Raw genomic sequence first — 18,969 nt, forward strand, 5'->3', positions numbered from 1 at the left:
ATTAGTTTTGTTTTCTGGGACTGTAAATTTGATTTAACTTTTAAAAGTCAAGTTAAAAATCAATGTAACTTACCTGCTAACAAAAAAATAGATAAAACCATCTCAACAGATAAAGAAAAGGCATTTGATAAAATTCAACATATTTCATGATAAAATTTCTAGCAAACTAGGAACAGCAGTGAATTTCCTAATCTGATAGAAAGGATTTACAGAAAATTTACCACAAACATCATGTATAATGCTGAAAGCTTTCTGTTTGAGACAGAGAATAAGATAAAGATAGCTATTATCATTATTCCTAGTACTATAATAGGTGATTGATAGATAATAGAGAAATGAATATTTAAATAATAAATAAGTATAAAGATTAAAAGAAAGAAGCAAAACTTGTGTGATTCTCAGACAATATGATCATGTACATAGAAATCAGAGAATTTAAGCTACTATTAAAATTAATTATAAAGTTTAAAGGGCTTGTTGATATTACATTTTTTAGCAACAAGTTAAACATCATATTTAAAAAGTTACCCTTTACTATAATAGAATAAAAATATATTCAAAGTCCTTGGAATAAATCTAACAAAAGATAAATAACATTTTTCAAACACAAAAACTAGAAACATAGTATAATCATTGAATGCTAATTCATATTCATAAATCAGAAAATAACATTTTCAATATATAAATGTCCCCTCAAGTTATCTATATGTTCTATGAAATCCCAAATCAATATACTAGCATTATTTTTTGGAACTTCAAATAATGATTCTAATATTTATATATAAAAAAGATACAAAATTACTTGAAAAACACAATATGGGTAGACAGCTCACTGTATATTAAAATTTATTACAGAACTTTATAATCAGTTGTGTAGTATTTGTACAAGGATAAATAAATAAATAAATAAATTGAATACAGTAGAGCTTCCTACATTACCAAGCTATTGGGAGGAACTTGATTTATGTCAAAAATAGCACAAAAGAGCAATAAATGAAGGAAAGTCTTTCAATAGGTGGTACTGCCATTTTGTATATAGGGTATGGATACTTACATAGTATAAAGCATGAAAAATAAGACAAGAAAATAATTTTGACCTCTATCTCATGCTGTGCACAAAAGATCAATTACAAGCAGGTTTCATATCCTAAATATGAAAAGCACAATTATAAAGCTTTCACAAAATAATATCAGAAAATAACTTTCTGACCTCAGAGAATACTATTAAATAAGCAATATAAATAAATAAATGATTGCTACATAGAACAATGGGGATGAAACTCACCAAAATAATTTTGAGTAAAAAATCCAGACATAAACTATAAATTCTTCTACTTAAAGTTCACTATATGGCAAATTGCTGCATGGCAAATATGGTCACAATATGACCTACCCAAAGTGTTTGTTATGTACACTTAAGTGTTCAAATTTTAAAGAAAGCAAAGAAGTGATTATCATAAAAGCTAGGATAGTGATGAACTCCACATATGATAGAGAGAATATTATATGTATTGATCTGAGTAATGATTACACGGATGTTCACCATAAGTGATTTTTAAGTTGCATACTTTTTTACATGTTTGAAAAAAAAGGTTAAAAAGGAAGTTAAGTGGGAATTTAGTAAGGTTCATGTAGAGTGTACCCATAAATGCTGTTTAATCTTGTGGTAGTCTAAGAAAAGCAGAACACAGTTGTTCATATTACCCAGTCTCTCAGCTAGGGAGGTATTCAGTTAGAGGTACAGTATAGCTCTAACCAGAAATTAAGTATGTTTGTTGTTTGCAACACTCTTTGTATCATATTCTTGGGGCCATTGCCATATATTATAAAATAATACATAACATTACATATTGCCATATACTATATTACATATATTGTATTATATGTATATTACTGTATCTGTAAGATACATATATATAAAATTTAATCACCCAAAGGAATATTAAAATAAAAGACAATAACATTAATCCTCTTATAATAAAATAACCTCTGTTGTAAAAAAAATAATGTTAATGAATCTTAGAATTATAACATAGAGTAGGTTTACAAACAGTACAGTATTATTTTATAAAACTTATACCAAGAAAAACTAGACAATATAATGTGTACCTACACATGCATGATACCTATACATATATGCTTATATAAAACTAAAAATTGATTTAAAAAATCTAAAGAATGAGTGCAGGATTCAGGCTAATTGTTACTTTGGTAATGGAAAATTATGTGAGTGGAATAAAGAAAACACAAGTAAAATGGCAAAGATTTTGAGGATATTCTAGTTCTTGAGTAGATGGTGGATTTGTAGGTGTTTTCTGCTACAGTATGTCATAGATTACATGTAACTATATGTAATATATGAATTATAAATCATATATTTACATGCATATACAAATGTACATACTTATGCAAATGATACAATTTACACATATTTATATAATTTACATAATTTCTCACCATGTAAGAAAGAAGTTTGCCTGTATTAAATATTTTATGTTGGAAGTTAAAAAAAAATCAGCAAAACTAACAATATATTTCTTAGTGATGGACACTGTATAGCAACAAAGAATGTCTTCCATTCAGTTGTGTCATGTCAGTTCTAATCAGTATCACTGAGCATTATGTGTATGTCACAAAAAAATCACCAGCACCAGTATAATTCGTAATGAAATCATTTATCATCATAGAAACAATGCTTAGTTCAGTGCCAAATTGTTTATTTAATGGGTGAGAAAATGGACAGTAGCATTTTAGTTAAGTAGCAGCTATTAGTGAGCTGAATTTAGACAATTGTACACAAAATAGGCAAAGACATATCAGAATGGCATGCAATGGTTTTATAATATAAGGAAGTAATGTTTTTCTAATATTGGAAAACAAAACTGCAATGCAGCTCGTTATGCAGAAATCAGATATGCCCTTTTCAACCTAGCAAAGGTATTGATATTCCTACCTCAAAATAGTCTTTATAGTGTGTTCTCTAAACCTTTATTATTACAGTTGTTATCCAAATGAACATTTTCCCAAGTTTTCTATTGGAAGAGACCTCTTGGTAATGGACCTTTTTGGCAAAACTCACACATATGAAACAAAATCCTGCTAGCAAAATCCTTTAAAAGGCCCAATAAACAGTTAATTTCAAAATTCATTATTTAAAAATCAATTTGCTCTCACACACAAAAATCAACAGGTAAATACTGAGTACTTTCACACTATTAGTGGATATGTGCATATACTTCCACACAATAATAAATAAATAACCATTTGATGAGGGTTTTATTCTCCCTGATCAACATTAATCATATCTTGGTAGCCATTAATGGAAAAAAACAATAGGGATTATAGTATTGCTTATTTTGAACATTAACATTTATTAAGGAATACCAAGTGGGAAAATCAAAGGAACAAAATATGGAGAAATATTTCATGACAATTAAGTTTAAAGGAATCTAAATTGGAATAATATGATACCATTTTTTTCTATGATATTAGAAACATTATAACATGACATGGCCGTGATTGCTGTGAGTCTATTGAAATTGGTGTTATATGCATTGCTTGTAACTATGTAGCTTGAAGCCATAATTTTGGAAAAAGTGTAGAACTTAAAGTTTTCGTAATTTCAGTCTATGTTAAAGAATCAGTCCAAAATGTAAATGAAACACACAGAGAAATTCACCACATTAATGATTATAATATAAAAAACAAAATAGAAATTATCTAGATGATCTGAAATGGAGAAATAGTTATATAAAGTATAAAATATAGCATATCCATACTCTCTGGAATGTAAAGAAAGCACTATGGTAATAAAACACTATGTAGAAATATATAAATATTTGTTGTAAGTCAAATTTTTACATTACAGATTGCAAGTTTTGAGAAATTAGGTAAAGCGAATATGTAAAAAACAGGTTTGATGGAGGTAAGGCAAAAATAAATAGTGTTTGTGTAAGTAGTATGTATTTTTCTTATTTTTAGAACTTCTTAAATATTAAATTATTAAATATTAAATTATTTTTATTCAAATTCCTTAAAAATTTACTGAACACAAATTACAAGCATGTTCCCCATAAGCTGAACTTTAATAACATGCTCATTTATTGCATCAAATTAAAAAACAGTTGAAAGTATTACACTATTTCCTAATTTCCTGTCCCTCAAAGAATATTCCCATGTCATTGCATTTTTACCTAAAGCATTGAAAAATGTAATCAAATGTGTTTATTTTAATCAGTGACTAAAATGAATTACTGATAGTTAATGCCTATTATGTGACTATGTTCACAAAAGAAATTTGAAGACACGGGCTAATAATTTCATAAAGGCCAAACCAGCAGGAAGGCAACTAGACAGAGCATAAAGTGTCTCCCGAGGGAGCTGTGTCAAGAACGTGAGTGGGTCTTCTCCGTCAGTGCGGCAAATTTACAAGCACTTGTCCTTGTCCCTCAGACGGCAACTGCATTTTGTTCATCTTTGTAGTCACAGCTCTGGCAGAGTGATTGGCATAGAGTAAGCATTCATAAATATTTGTTGAGTAAGTGCTGAAAACTAAGTAAGTAATAAAATACCTGTGTTTTTTCAGTTTTTTTTTTTTTAATTTAATAGACCTGTAAACTTCCAACAAACATTTCCAGCTTGCTTTTTGTCCCAGTAAAATTACTACTTCAGCTTCCTTTCTCTACCAAATGTGTCCTCCCTGGATTGTAGATTATACCAGATTTTAAACCCATGTGGAAGTAGGGAGTGAGGTGCACAAGGCTTTTTTCACAAACCCTGAAGTTTCTGTACAGTTCTGTCTTGCCTCAGTGAAAAGCTTGAGGATAAACTGATGTTAAAAAAGCACAGAGGTAGGGTGCCTGGATGGCTGAGTGGGTTAAGCCTCTGCTTTCGGCTCAGGTCATGATCCCAGAGTTCTGGGATAGAGCCCTGCATCGGGCTCTCTGGAGCTCAGCAGGCAGCCTGCTTTCCCCTCTCTCTCTCTGCCTGCTGCTCCATCTACTTGTGATCTCTCTGTCAAATAAATAAATAACCTTAAAAAAAAAAAGCACAGAGGTGACATTTGTCTTAAAAAAATAATTCTGGAGGCAGTACAGAAGATGAATTATAGTAAGGGAAAGTTGCCTTAGGGATTCTTTTTTTTTTTTTTTTAAGATTTTATTTATTTATAACAGATAGAGATCACAAGTAGGCACAGAGGCAGGCAGAGAGAGGGAGGAGGAAGCAGACTCCCTGATGAGCAGAGAGCCCGATGTGGGGCTCCATCCCAGACCCCTGAGATCATGCCCCAAGCCGAAGGCAGTGGCTTTAACCCACTGAACCACCCAGGCACCCCGGCCTTAGGGATTCTAATAGGGAGGACAATCCAATTACCTAGAAAGGCCTTTCAGGACCTTGGATCACAGAGACGGGATCATATTTAAGTAGGTTACTTTTTGCCTTATACATTTCATCAATTTTTGCAAAACCAAAGGTTTCTGGTTCTTTGCTGACTGTACTTAACATATTTTTAAATGTCTGCTGTTAAAAATACTATTTTACAAAATTTTTATATATGTTGCATACCATTTTTTTTACATATAAAATGATTATTTTGGTAACTTTTTATCAGATGAGAAAAATTGTTTCTAATTACTTTTCTCATTCTGTTCATGGCATTTAGAACAGCTTATAACATAAATGAGGAGAAATAGTAAAAACATATTCAAAAACTTTAGCAAGAAGGCAGTCGTAATTTCACTTCTCTTACTAAAAGTCAATTTTCAAATGATGATTTTACACAGGAGGACTAGGGTGAAATCACATCTGACCCATTTAATAAAAAAGTTCAGTGAGTTCAATTAGAAAATTCTTTTTTTTTTTTTAGATCAATTTAGTCAGAGCATCAATCAGTAGAACATTTGCAAATAGCAAAGGTTCCTGGAAATGGTCAGGCTACTTCCTTTGAAATAAGCCAGGCTGAATTGTATGTGTTGCCAAAATTTTTCTTTCTATATACAAGTTAACTATAAGGTATATGAGGAGAAATCCTTGATAACTATAGGTAAGAGTTGAATCCTCCAAACGTATGGAATATTTATTGTTTATATTATTTACATAGATAACATATATAGCAAGTAGATACATGTGCACACACCATTTTATATTTCTCATAAAGCTGAGATCATGATAAACTACGCATACAGACTACCAGCTGAATCACGTAGTAAGAAAATCTGGAATATATGCTTAGAAACTTTAAATAGTCCACATACTTCCACAGTATTTTTTTAAAGTTTGCAGCAGTGTAGCCATCTTTGTAATTGGACATCATGGGAGAAAGTCTTTTTCGATTATATCTCATTACGGTTTTTCCTTTTAAAGGAAGTACTGAGCAGCAGTGATAACTGTCTTCCCTGCCTTCTAGAGCCTCACGGTTAGAGAAGGAGACCTGGGGAGAACCCTCGCAAAATATTCAGATCTCAAAGCTGCCAGCACAAAATAGAATGAAAATGGTACTGTTGGAAGGCTTTTTTCCCCCCTCTCCTCAGATTTCCAAATGAATCCAAATGCATATTTAACTCAATGAGAAAAGAGAGTGAAGGCGTCCTAAAGTAACATAATGGACGGTCACTTTAAGGTGTGATTTAACTTGTTTAATGGCTCCACAATATATTCCTCTGTCCCTGCTGTGCATGGTTTTGGGAAAATAATAAATACGTTGTATTGACTGCTTTGGAAATGTTCTAAATTAGGAGAATTTGTGGTTGCTTGCTCTGCAGCAAAATAAGTGTTAATTTTTGAAGTTTAGTATTCTCTTAGGATGGGATGATTGTGAAAAGTTAGTATATATTCTCCTCTTTCCTCTCTCAGTCTCTGAATATGAATATGTTTTTTCATCCCTGGAGCCTAGATTTAGTAAACTACAGAGAAGGATAGGGATGTTTTTGTCTTTATATATAAACAGATAAATACATACCTACAACAAAATAACAAAAAAAGAAAACACACAAATTATTTCAAGAAATGTTTCAAATGTTACTCATTAAACAAATATCTTTTGAGCATAAACTCTGTATCTAATATCATACTAGTAACTTTAAGGATTGTGTCCCACCATCACTCACAAAAAACTTGTTCATGTAAATTCTCAGGTAGCTGAGTGGAATTACCTCTGAAAAGATTTCTTCTTTCTCTGATACTGGTATCCTCTCAATCTTTGGAACTAAGACACTGCTTGATTTTTCAGTTAAGTTCTTTTGCAAACTTTTGACGCAAAGGCAATTACAGTCCAAAAATTTGGTACTACACATGTAAGTGCTTGGCAAAGTTGCTGGTTCCTAGCAGTTAATAAACAATGTTACTTTTCTTTTCTCTGATGACTTTTTTCTACTGTAGTCAACAGGAAAAGAAAAAAGAAAGATCACATTTTATAGAAAGAAATCCAGGAGTCACTCCAGAGTTTCCTATAATTCCTGAGCTTATGAAAATTGGGTAAACAGCTGCTTTCTAAAAGATAACTCTTCATGTTTCACAAACACATCTATCTTTATAACAGGGATAACAACCTCAGATGCTCATAAAGACCAAGTTAGTAACCTGGAAATGAGTGGAAAGGATTGGGTAAGAGTTGCAGAGCACATATGATCTGTCTAGAAAGCAGCTGCCATTTGTCTCTAGGAGATTACAGCTGTGATAAGCAGGATGAAGATATCCATATTCCTATGTCCTAATTCCCAGAACCTCTTGAATATATTTTAGTATATAGCAAAGGAGAATTAAGTGAGCAAATGAAATTAAGATTGGTAATCAGCTGATCTTTAAAGAGGGAGGTTATCCTGACTATCTGGGGCAGGCCCAATGCACCCAAGCATCCTTGAAAGTGGAAGAGGGTGGCAGAAAAGTCAGTGTCACAGAGAACAATATGAACAAGACGCCTCTGGCCAGTGGCTTTGAAGATGCAAGGGAGCAAGGGGATGCAGGCAGTCTCTGTAAGTAGGAAAAACAAGAAGGCAGACTCTTCTCTAGAGCCCAAAGAAAAGAATGCCACCAGTGGCACCTTGATTTTAACCTAGTGAGACCCTTTTAGACTTCAGACCTACAGAACTTTGATACAATAAATATGTGTTGTTCTAAGCCACTAACTTTTTGGTAATCTGTTACAGTAGTAATAGAAAATTAATACAGTGTCCATGTGCCCACAAGTGCACACTAGATCTAGTGTTTAAAGAAAGCTTGAGATACAGATTCTTATACAAAAGCTTGTAGATTGTTAACCTTGATAATTAATTCTGCTCTTACCATTAATTCTTCAGCTGTGTAGGGTCCATGAGAGATGCAGCATTTTGTTAATTTATAATTTCTGATATATATAATTTTGTATCTGTTGGTACAGATAGAAACATGATCTGGTACACAACAAAAGGAAAGAATAAAGTTGAAGAAAGCCATATGTTCAGTAGCCATCAGTGAAATACTACCAGGAACCCACCTATAGTCAAATAAAGTGGGGCTTTTTCCTAGTGCACCTAGGGAGATCGCACACAGTGAGGAACCATGAGGCATCTTAGTATGAGGAGTTTGGAGGAGGAGTGGGGAGGAGCTTATTAAAAGAATTAAGCTTGTGTTAGGTGATTTTGGAGAGAAGGCAAGAAATATGGGGCCTATCCTCAATTGTGTGATGTCAGAAAATTGGGTCATTTGGTGATATTGACCAAATCAAAATCGAGTATGGAAGAATGCTTAATACTCAGATACTCAGTACTAACTAAATACAGGTTAAGTATTTTTAAATTAGTGATTAAATATGTTTGAGTTCTCTTTTAGTTTAACATTATTTTAAGATTATTTATCTTACATAAAGTTCACAGATTAAGATATTTTTACTAAAGTCAATTCTCAGAAAATTCTCATAAGACCTTACATTTTATTTGAATTGATCATAAAACAAATATGGCAGATATGGCAAAATGTGCCTAAATCTTCCAATCATTCTCTCCACATTGAGGGTATACTGCACATTGTGAAGGTGGGTAGAGGAACTATAGTTAGGGTGTTCATGTGCAAGTAATGAAAATGACTGACTCAATTTTAAATTCATTTCTAAATGCTGAGTTTTAATCAAATATTATACACTGAATAGCATGTTAGATGCTGAGGATACAATATGTGGTGAACTATAGAACAAGTAAATTCAAGCAAAAGGGATATATATAGAAGTCTATTAAAATTATGGTCTTGAGGCAGAAATCTATGAAAAAAAAGTAGATCACTATCTTAATACTTTTGATGGTTACTGTTAAGTGTTGACTCAGCTTAGCCGTAGTGCCCAGATATTTGATCACACCTTACTCTGGATGTTTCTGTAAGTGTGAGTTTTATTTGTTTTAGGGTTTTTTGTTTTTCGGTATGAAATTAATCTTTAAATTGGTGAACTTTAAGTAGAGCAGATCACCCTCCATAATGTTAGTGGTCCTCATCCATTCCGGTGAAGGCCTTAAAAGAATAAAGACTGACCGTTGGACAAGAGAGATTTTGCTGGCTCATGGCATTCATTTTTGAATTGCAGCATCATTTTTCCCTGGGTCTCCAGCTTGCTACTTGCAGTCTATCATGCACATTTTGGACTTGCAGCCTTCATAATCCTATGAGCCAATTCCTTAATGTAAATCTCTCTCTCTCTCTTTCTCTCTTTCTCTCTGTCTCTATGTCTCTCTCTTTCTCTCTTTCTTTTTCTCTCTCTCTCTCTCTTTCTCTCTCTCTCTCTCTCTCTATATATATAAATACCTCCTATTGGTTCTGTTCCTCTGGAGAATGCTAACACAATGCTCAATGTCAACTTTAAGTCTGTGTGTATGAAGTCTTGCCTATCTGAAAACTTTTCACTTGATTAGTTTTTATCAGTGCGCCCCTCTTTGCCATTTTCCACACACACTCACCTACCTCTGCAATCACACTATTAATCTCCTGTTTACAGTGGCTTCTATTCAAGGTGAGGACTCTCCTTCTAGAATGAATAATAATTGCAGAATTCTGAGATCTGCCCCTACTTCCACCATTTTACTTATAAGCACTACATTCTTGCTTGTGAAACTTCTACTGATTTTGTTTAAATGTAAAGTCCTCTCTCGCCTTTTAAATTTCAATTTCAAAAAGTACAAATTAAAATTTAGTTTTTTACATTTGCATGAAAATTCCCTTCTGCCAGAATGGTATAATGCCAGGGTCAATTTCATCCATTGTGCTGGGCACTCAGTGGGATGTATTTACTCGAGAAATTCAAGTCCTTCATATCTGGGAAATTATCTGCTGTGTTTCCATTGATAATTTTCTTTCATCATGCTTTAATAATCAGCACCCCTTTGTTTGAGTTGCCAAAGAAGAACCTATATTGAAACTCCTGGATTGGTCTTCTAATTTTCCAGTCTTTTCTCTCTATTTACTCTATTTTCTCTTTTGTTCCTTTTTTTTTCCCAAGATTTTCTCAACTTTATCTTCCAATATTTCTATTGCATTTTTCATTTCTACTCTAAAATTTCTTCAGTTATTTTTGTTGTTCTCTGGTATTACCAGAGGATCTTTTTCTTATCATTTTTATGGATTCAGTATCTTCTTATCTCTTTGAGAATTATAATAGCAGTTTTATTTTTTTCCGCGATATTCCTTTTTCACTAAGCTCTTTATCTTTTTTATGTTGTCCCCATCTGGACTCATAAAATAGTAATATTAATTGGTGACATTGCTATAATGCTAAGACCTTCTTTCCTGTTACTCATTAATTAACACAACTCTTTGATGTAGGAAGCTTATAATCTTCATTTTAGAGAAAAGGAAAATTCTGTATATTTCCCATGGTACCATGTAGTTAATGGTGAAGTTATGATTTTAATCCAGACAGTCTAGATCTGAAGTCTAGAGTCTTAAACATTATGACATATTATCTCTCAGATGAGAGGTAATACATGGTATGTACTACATAAAGGAGTATCTAAAATTCTGTTTGGAATCTCGGGTATGTGGATAGGGCTGGTCAATTTGAGCTTCCCTGTAGGATCATCTGAGAGGGACCATTTGTTTGAAAACTCAAATGCCAATGTTTTTAGATCTTTTCCCTAGAGATAGAAAACTCAAATATCTTCCCTCTGTTGTAAGACTCCAGCTCTGTCAGTGTTCTGGGAGCAGAGGCCAAGTTCAGCATTCAGGGTTCTTTTGGTAAAACCAGGGGTCTCTTAAATGGGTCACCAAGCAAAGTTTGAGACCGAGGTAAAACACAATTAAGAGATCTTATGCACCATTTCTTTGTTTCTCTCTTACCAAAATTCTGTTTCTTTCATCTTCCCTACCTGTGTTATATTCTCAATTTATTTTGACAGGCTTCAGTCTCACAACTCCTTTGAAAATTTTCTTCTTAAGGCCACTAAAACATTACCAATGTCCATGGTACCTTTTTTCCTATCTCCTCTACTCTCACTCATTTTTTACATAGCTGGAAATATCTTCTATCTTGCAATTTATTTTCTTTTTTTCCTATAACAACACATTTTCTTTATTTTCTCCTGTATTTAGAAAACTTTTCAGATCAGTCATGTTTGTTATTTTATGTTTTATGATACTGTGACATCTTAGAACCTTTCTGATTCAGTAGAGAATGGCTCTTCTCAGGGCCAGCAAATTCCTAATGATAGCAAATGACTCCTCTGTGATTGCTCCTTTCATAAACCAATCAATCCAAAGCTCACATCCCCAACTAGTTCAGGCTCCCACAGAGCTCTTACACTCAAATCAAATAACCTCCCCCCCAAATACCCCATGGCCAAGTATTAGACAATCTTATGTGCCAAAATTATTGAAACTAGCCATTGTTAAGCCTGCTTACTTTGACTTACTCCTTTCTTCCAGCAAAACCCACCTGCCTTAGCTCAGCTTTTCCTCTACTCTACCTTCTGACCAAACTTCCTCCCCATGTGGCTCTGCATGGTTGCTGTGCCTCCTGTTTCTGGGGATCTGTAAGTTTTCTTTCAGGACAGTCATTTCTGTGTCTGCATGTTGTACTATAGCTGATTAAAATAAATCCTGGTACATTTTTAAATGTCTGCTCAAGCAGTAAATGTTGGCATGACTTCAAGATTTCTCCTGAAATTTTGTCTCTTATCCCTCAACTTCTAATTTCCATGTAACTTCATCTTTACTCTAGACTTCTCCAAATGTTTTTCTCCATTCTAGATCCACCCCCCCGCACCAGAGCTTGTCTCCAATTATTCAATTAACAATTTCATTTGTAATTCTACTAGGAATTTGACATATTAACATGGCCAAAAATTCTTGATTTTTCATGAAATGTACTCTTCTTCTAAAGTTTCCTTAGTAAATTTTACACTTAGTAAATTTTCCTTAGTAAAACTTATACTTTAATTGGTCAACTGAAGACCTTGCCATTATTCCAGAACATTTTCCTTTCCTTACCTCTCAGTCTTCTCCATCTTTACTGTCACCACTCAAGTCTAAAATCATGCCCATCTAAACTGCTTCAGTAGCAGCCAGAATGAACTTATAATTCAGACCATGGTAATTTCCTGCTTCTAAATGTACATCATACATTGAAGACAATAGAGATAAACCAAGTTGTGTGCCAGTGTCTTCTAGGATTTCCATTATCTAGTTCTTGCCACTTGTCTTTCTTTCTCTAAATACATACTGGTTCTAGCTACACAGGCTTTCTTGCTACTATACATACATGCCAGGCCCAGCTTGCTCCTTTGTCTGTAACTACTCCTCGTAAAGTTTTATATGGCTTTTTCTGCTTGATCAGAAAAATCTTGGGCTAATCTAAGCCCTTTAAAAGTCTGTCCTCTGACCACTTTGTTTTGTTTTCTTTATATCACTTGTTATTTTCAGAAATGTTTTAACTTGCGTACCTGACTAGTATCCATGGAACTCAATATAATTTAAGTCACTCATGAACTGAGATTTTATTTTAACCCTTATATTTCCTTTGTATGGAACAATGACGTATAATAAATTTTTGGACTCTGAATGAAGAAACTATAAATACACTGAACTAGCTTCAAAAGTAGCCAGAATTCAATAAATTTAAACATTAAATTGTGTGTGCATTTTGGTTTGGCATATTTATTGAGATTGAAGCATTTTTTTAATGCCCATGCCTTGTCTAACAATTTTAGTATACTGGCATTTTCTGACATTTGAAAATTCCTTTTCAATTTTCTCAAATTCATTCAGTCCTGAAACAGCAAGCCCAGTATATTTGCTTTATGATTCTATGATTCCTTTCTTATTCACTGAACCATTTTTCTCTCATGCCGTGCTTGTCTTGAATATGACAGTTTTAGGGAGATAGTCGATGTTTTAGAAAATCATAACAAATAGATATTTAAAACATATCATTTAATGTTACAGACTAATGACTATAGAAAGCAGAACATGAGCACACAAAGTTTTAACAGTGATTTTTTCAAATTCTTTAAATTAATGTTTTCCTCTGGTTTCAGTATGGAAGGACTAATATTAAGACTGATATGTTTGGAATAGATTGAAGGCAGTTTTTTTCCTTAAAGCTTTTTGGGATACAGAATGAAAACAAAATAATTATTATTTGTATTAAAATAGAACACCTATGAATATATTATTTAACTTATACTTATTAACTTTAACTTAATTTAATTGTATAGTGAGGGTCATAAAACCTCCAAGTATTTAGACACATAGAGAGAAAGAGCTATTCTGCAATATAACAAAGTTTAGGGGACAATGGCATTTTGGGAAATCAGATCCAGTGTACAAAGCAATTTGAAATCTGAGCGCCACCTGGTGGCCATTCTGACCCTATGGGGTGATGAGGCAGATACAGTTGGCACTAGATAAGACCCTTAATTCATTTTTATGTTTGTGTATATGTATGTATCCATACATGCATGTATGTTTAAAGAAATGATGGCATCTATAGTTTTGCTTATTGTTTGTTTCATTACTGTCTATAAAATACAAATACAGATAATAGAGCACTTGGAACATAGAAGAAGAAATTGTGGTAAAAATATTTTAATATATCACTTCCTCAGTTTTGCTATCCATCCTAACACATTTTATCATTTACCACAGGAAATACAAGTGATAAAAACTCAACAAGAAGAGCTATGTGCAAACTGCCTTCTTCAGTGTCTCCTAAATGTTGGCTCACAACTTTATATTCTTTGTAAAATGGTCACATTCTAAAGGGTTATGGTTCTGAAAAGAGCCTCTGGGCCTAAAAGATATTAAGCTGAGAAGAAGCGTAGAACATTAATTGTGAACACTAACACAGCAGTTACAGCGTGATTGCCACTATTCCAAGCATTTTGCATACATAGCTGTAATCCTGTCAATTGCCTAATGGCATAGCCACAGTAATAAGCCCATTTTATAGGTGAGGAAAGTGAAGCCCCAGTGGGATTAAATAAATTGCATAAGTCACACAGGGAATGCACGTTAGAGAGAGGTTTATGAATCTCAACAATGTCGTGCTAATGTCAAGCTGTAGACCACTACACCATGGTGACTTTAAATTCCCTACTCTACTTCTTTCCTGCCTTCTGTGCTTCATTCACTCATTCACCACTCACTCTGTTAACTTACCAGACACTAAGGATGAGTCTGAAAAAAGAGGATCTTGAAATTTTCCCCATTCATTAACAGACAGATCCAGACATGGACAGATTTTAATGAACCCAGCTATAGAATTAATTATCTAATACAGTTAGATATTATTCACTTAGGAATAATAGTGAATAAATACAATTATTCACTTATGAATAACTGCATTTTACCAGAAAATTCCTAAGAAAAGACTAAGTTTCTAATATTTTTAATTAAATGTATTTAGCAGTCTGATTGTTTACACATTTTTTAAGAGGATTCTTTTGACTAAGCTCCCCAAATCAAAGTATTTAGACAGCTGCCTTCCATATATCTATTTTGCCCTCTCTAAATCTAATGGTTATTATTTTATTCACTCACCCATTCATGATTTATTCATTCAGTAAATAGTTTTCAACATCCATTATGTGATGTTGTAAACACTTCTCTGGGACACAAAGGTGGGCAAAACTAGACATGGTCCTCACATCATTATGGTATTTTGTGGAAGACTGATATTTATGCAGTAATAAGTTAGCTAAGGGTAAAATACTGATAAGTACTACAGAAAGAGAGAAGAACATTAGTCTATGAGAAGTTTTAAGTGGAGGATTCACATTTGTTTGAAAGATGACATAAGGAATCTCTACACAAGTGACCATTACATTGATATCTGAAAGATAACTAAGACTTAGCTATCTATGAATTGCTGTTTGTATGGTATGAGCTCTTAATGAGAAATAACTGAATTTGGAATTGTTTTCCCAGTGGCCTATAGAGCTGATTCCTCAATGTGTGCTTCTTGGTGATGATATCAAAGCTTATATTAATTATCTTTTGAAATTCATCAGTGATCCCCCTGCCAAGAGTGATGCACTAATATTCCATTCAGGAAATAACTGCCTGGATTTATCAGGGTCCAACTACAAGATCTTAGGTTGAAATCTCTCCAGGAGACTTGAGGATAGATATTGAATGTGGGACCTCAGGACCTCTGAGCCTCGGTGACCCTCACAGCCATATAGATGCGTGATGAAAGAGATGATGATTGTAAAAATGCATTTGCCCTTTTATGTTACACTGTTTGCTGAAGTTGCAGGCATGGCTGCTGAATGAAAATGTCAGATAGGATCATAAAGCAAGCCTTGGGGTTGTACCAATTCTCTTGACCCAAGGCTTGTAAACCTGTAGTGTATCACCCACAATATACCGAGTTTTAAATACAGTGACATAAAGAAACAAGTGCAGTATTTATCTGGGACACTATAGTATTGAGACAAAAATTTTACCCATTACACTGTGAATAAGTCTTATAAAAACTGACTGTATATTTTACTGAGGCCATGCCATTACAGTTCAGAGAGTCTATTAGTCTTTCTTCTTACAGATACGACATTTATTCACCAAACAATTCCCCAAATGCCTTTTGGGTGGCATTTTAAGTTTAAAGCTCTTTAGAAATAAACTGAAGATATTTCTCTGGTATTAGTCAGGATCTCTCCATACCAAGACTTTTTTCCCCTTCTTCCTTCTCCCCTCCTTCCTCCCTTTCTTCTTTTCTTTCTCTCTCTCTTTCTATCTTTTTTCTTTTCTTTCTGGTCTATGTTCATCCCTTAACCTAACTTTCACTGGATAAAATTTTCCCCTTATGTCTTTCATTTAGTCTCAATGAACTGATTGTATTTGCTAAACAGATGAAAGTCAAATATTAAACTAGGCCAAATTTTGGCTTAGAGTCCAGGAGAGCTCATTCAAGGGGGTTGCACACATTTTTATTTCTATCCCAAAGCATCAGAAGTATCCATCCAGTATTCACAGTAGGAAAATATTATTCTACTGTACCAAGGCTAGCCTCCATACCCTAATTAAGTACAAATGTGAACAGTCTGACTTTAGGAAATGGACAGCTATTTGAATAATAGAACTCTTAGTAACCTCACCCTTACTCTCTTTCTCAGTCCTCCTCTCCTGGCCAACTTTGACTTATTCTTTACATTCTATGGTATCAACATCACTTGCTCAGAAATGTCTTCTCAGCACCTCCACCCCATCCCACCCTGGACTTCAACACAGGGTCTCCCATTTTCTGTGTTCATAGCCTTCATTATTTCCTAAATTATGTCCCTGGTGTCCATATTTCCTACTAGAGTGAAAACTCTGTTAAGGCCTGGACTTTGGCTGACATGTATTCACTGCCCTATACTTATACCTAGTATAGCGCCCCTTGACAAAATAAGTGCTCAAAAACGTCTGGTTGAATAGCTGAGTAAATGACTGTGTAAGTGAGTTGACATGGACACTGGAGAAATTCTTACTTCACTGAGGTTTGTCTTCTGTTTCTAGTTAGTACTTTTTTCATCAGTTGTTCTAATAGTTGGTGCCAAATATAGGCTTTCTTTCTGCCTCAGTCTGTCAGTATTTTTTTTTTTTTCTTTTGTCCTTTTTGAAAACTGCTCTTTTGGAACTGAAAGATCATTTCTAAAAAATTGCAAATGATGGCTGATAATAATAGAGTGTTGGCTGTATTATCAAAAGGATCACTGTCTTACAACAAAGGAATAATAGAATTTCAGGAACAACCTAGCAAAAGGGATCAGACAACTATGGAACACTGGCCAAATTTAGCTAGAAACCTGTTTTTGTAAATAAAGTTTTATTGGAACCTGGCCAGGCCCATTTGTGCATTTATGGCTGCTATAGCTGCTTTCATGCTATTATAGCACAGATGAGTAGTTGCAACAAAGGGGTGTGGCCTGCAAAGCCCAGAATATTTACTATCTGGCTCTTTACAGAAAACAGCCTGCTGATCCCTAATAGAAGTTAAGAGAATTTGGTTTGTTTTATCTAGCCTTGTGAAAATCCCTGTATTCATACCATTTAAATGATTCCCCACCTGCCTTCATAAAAGACTGGCTCTGAATGATGTAAAAATATATATATTTGTACTTGCTATTCAGCTTTCAGATAGTTGAATGAAGGTAACATCCACAGGGAGGGACAAACTGGGATATTCCACAATCTTGCACACAGCTCATAATTAGTAGCCATTGCGAATTATATGGTAGAGCTGAATGGAGCATACTGAAAATGAAATTTAGGATTTCAGATAGGCTGTAAACAGTTTCAGTAGGTACCAAAAAGGGGCTCTGTTTCACGGAATGAAATATGTATGCCTTCAAGGGATTTGCCGAAATAACTTATACTCTCTTCTTCGCTCAGAATATATAACCTGTAATAAAGAACACCCAAGATAGCAGAAGCTGAGAATACTCTCCAACAACTTTTTATTAGATGGAGTGATTAGGAAGCTTTGTCATCCTTCCTGAATTTGCATTCCTTTGGGTACAATCAGGGAGAGGAGTGAGAGGTTGATGCTTCTCCATCTGTGTTTAAAAATTGTTGTAGATGTTACCAGTTTTTCAGACAGATCAGATTCAGAGCTTTTTGAAGAATAATCTTTTCTGTCTGAAAAAGGTGTCTGGTGTTGCTTCGTACAGCAACTAAGAGAATCTCATGGCTCCTTCTCATTATGGTGGTGCATACAACCTTATAACTTATTATAGGCTACTTATTTTGTGTTGCTTTGATTATACTTTCCTTATTTTGATGAGTTCAAAGCCTTTTATACATTTGACCTAGTTACAAATCATGCTGTAGTGCAAACTAAGATGCTGTTTGCTGTATAACCTTTGTCTTTGTCTCCTTGGGTAGTCATCTTTGAATACAAACTGAAGTCCTTCAGTTTGTAGCTATGTGAGCTGTGCTTTAAATATGGTAACTTCTTTTCTCTTTTTTAAAGATTTTGTTTATTTATTTGAGAGAGAGAGAATCCAAGGGCAGGAGCAGAGGGAGGAACAGAAGGAAGGGGACAAGGGGACTCTGTGCTGAGCACGTAGCCAAGTATGGCTTGATCCCATGGCCTGAGATCATGACCTGCATGAAATCAAGAATCAGGTGTTCAACCGACTGAGCAACCCAATCACCCCTATAATAATTTCTTTAAGAGAATAATTGAAAACAAAAATGAGCACTCTTTGTAGCTCAAGAAGCTCCAATTCTGCCTCCAATGCTTGGCCCATTCTACTGTGGTCCCCAAGTGCAGGATAACTTAATAATTGAAGTGCCTTGCTCCATATGGTATGTGGTTGCTTCTCTGAGCATACAGGATGAATTTCTTATTCAAGTGCCTGCAATGATAGGCTCCAAGAAAATGGAAACAAATAAAAGCTCAGATGATAATAGATTATTATTTGGTATTTCAATGGAAAACTCCATTCAATCAAAAATTATTACAGACTGAAAAAAAGATAAAAAAGACAAGAAATGTGACGAACTGGAAGGAAGGGAACAAGTTTAATT

This window comes from Enhydra lutris, unplaced genomic scaffold (genome assembly GCF_002288905.1).
Source record: "Enhydra lutris kenyoni isolate GAN:26980312 unplaced genomic scaffold, ASM228890v2 scaffoldscaffold14, whole genome shotgun sequence".
Classification (NCBI taxonomy): Eukaryota; Metazoa; Chordata; class Mammalia; order Carnivora; family Mustelidae; genus Enhydra; species Enhydra lutris.